This window comes from Somniosus microcephalus, chromosome 12, assembly GCF_052327205.1.
Source record: "Somniosus microcephalus isolate GS21.2 chromosome 12, FLI_Smic_1.0, whole genome shotgun sequence".
Taxonomy (NCBI): Eukaryota; Metazoa; Chordata; class Chondrichthyes; order Squaliformes; family Somniosidae; genus Somniosus; species Somniosus microcephalus.
In genome coordinates, this window is record NC_140998.1 from 96,914,042 (window position 1) to 96,916,585 (window position 2,544).

At 43.8% G+C, this 2,544-nt stretch overlaps 1 pseudogene; it reads right to left on the reverse strand.

The window, feature by feature from the left end:
* Window positions 1–1,256: 1,256 nt before the first annotated feature.
* LOC147109407 (uncharacterized) lies at window positions 1,257–1,960 on the reverse strand (annotated as a pseudogene).
* Window positions 1,961–2,544: the final 584 nt, after the last annotated feature.

Sequence of the window (2,544 nt, forward strand, 5' to 3'; positions counted from 1 at the left end):
TGCGCGGGAGTCTGTGCGTGCGCTTTGAACTTACCCTCACGGAAAAACTTGTAAAAAAAAAGGTAAGTCTTTAGAGTTTAGAAATGTAAAAACCAGGCGTAAGGACTGCATTTTAAAAGGTAAGTGGCCAATTAATTAAAATTAAAACATTTTTTCCACAGGTTTATTATTTTTAAATACTTTAAAGCAAGGTAAGTTTATTTTTAGCCCCATTTTTTATAAAATTATTTTTTCAAAAATTTAAATTATTGTTTAAAATAGTTATTTAATGTAATTTATAGTTTATTTAAAAAGTATGATTTAAAAAAAAAATTATTTGAAGGTTAACTACTGTTTTGGGCCCTCAGCATTCATAAGTTTAGACAGGTCTTTCTGTTAATCTTATGAATGGGCTTTTCCCTCCTCCGATTGGCTGCCCATGGCTCACGTGATCCCAGGGGACGCATCGCACTAACTACGCCCCTGGGACATGCAAGCACAGCGCGCCAGCCTCTGGGCCAGGTCCCGGAGCGGAATTCCACGCAGGCCCAGAGCTCAACTGCCGGCGCGCTAGTTAAGTGTAGGTCGGGGGCTTGCACCCGCGGGAAGCCCCCGACCCGAATTTCTGGGCCAATGTTCTCAGTTTCTAGTCTTTTGAGTTCTTGCTCAACTTTCTCCTCGAGTGCATATGGTACAGGACGTGGCTTGCAGTAAACTGGTCTTGCATCCTTCTGCACTCTGACACTCACCTTGAAGTCTTGGATCGGACTGCCCGTTTCACTGAACACCTTCAGATACTGCTCGATGACATCATTGTTCGATGCACATTTCACTTCCACACGAAAAATCTCATTCCAATCCAGCTTCAGTGGTCCCAACCAATTTCTACCTATCAAAGCAAGCTTGTCTCCTGCCACTACTATGAGAGGCAAGCTCTGACACTGATCCTTGTATTTCACTGGTATGGTGACACTTCCTACTACAGGGATTTGCTCTCCTGAGTAGCCTTGCAGTTCTACCTTCAGTTTCTCTAGTTGATAATCACGCAACTTGTCATGATATAGTGATTCCGGTACTACGCTCACGGATGCACCAGTGTTGATTTCCATGTTATCCTGGTTCCTGCGACATCTACTTGGATGACAATACCTCGCGAATTGCTGTTTGATACCTTCATGCTCCTGATGACGCGAATCTCCAGAAACTCCTCGTCCTGCTGCTACTCTGCCCCAATATGTAGTGTCTGGCGATTTCTACTTCTAGCATTGCCAGCCGGTTTACTCTTGTGTCGGCACGCCTTCGCAAGATGCCCAGTTTTCTTGCAGTAGAAACACTCTGCCCTCACATATGGACAGCTTTGAGCGATGTGTTGTCCCAGGCACCGATAGCATGACTTCAATGCACTGTTACCTTGGCCAGTTGCTGAGGCCTTGGGGCCCAACTGCCTTTTACTTTTAACCTGCAGCCAATTCACCTCGGTTGTCTGACAACTGGAAATGGCACGGAACTCTTGGGAGTATCGGTCAGCCATATCCATCGACAGAGCTATCTGACAAGCTAAGTCAAATGTCAAGTTAGGGGTTGTCAACAATTTACTTCTGATACGTTCATTTTTCAATCCACAAACAAAGCGGTCACGCAAAGCTCGGTCCTCAAAGTTTCTGAAATGACAGTGAATGGATAGCTTTTTTAAAGCTACAATGTACTCACTGATACCCTCATCATTTAAATGATCACATGTTCCAAAACGATAACTTTCAGCAATTTCCAGGGGCTCAGGACTGTAGTGTTGTTTTAACTTGGTTAGGATCTCCTTCAGTGACATGTCCTTCGGCTTGATGGGAACAAACACATTTTTCAGGGTTTCATACACCTCGGGGCCTGCTTCAGTCAAGAAAATAGCCTGTTTCATTTCTAAAACTGCCCGGTTACGAGTTACATCATCGGGGACTTCGACGATACTATTTGTGGTGAAAAACATTTCTAGTCACTCCACATACGCTCCGAAAAGTCTCTTGGTCATGATGGTACTCACCATAGTGCCCTATTATTCCCATAGGCGTGGTCATCTGGATTTTGGCAACGTCGACAGTTCAGCCACGTGTGCTCGAAATTTACCTCGGGTTTTTAAGTTTTTCTGCAAAACGAAGAACCTCTAACAGTCCCTCTGTCGGTTGGCAGGATTATCCTCCAACAAAAATTTCAGCTAGGGAATCCGCAATCGCACCCTCATCACCAATTCTGTGATAACTTGAGACAAAGCATGTATATACAACAGCACAGCATGGCTTCCGGTAAGAACTGTACTGCATATGGCTTTATTATTATAAACATCAGTAGTCCACTAGGTGGCTCCATTACAATACTGAATTTCTCCCCCATAGGCTGTACATAACAGGAGGGTACAAAAAACAACCAGAAGTTCTAGCACTCTATGAGGAAGCAATTATAGATCTTCTTGGAAAAGAGTATGGAAAAGGCATGGGGCCAGTACAGCACAGAACACTTGTATTGGCCAGATGGAATGCAATAATCTTCTCCAACTCTGTCCATTTCTATATAACT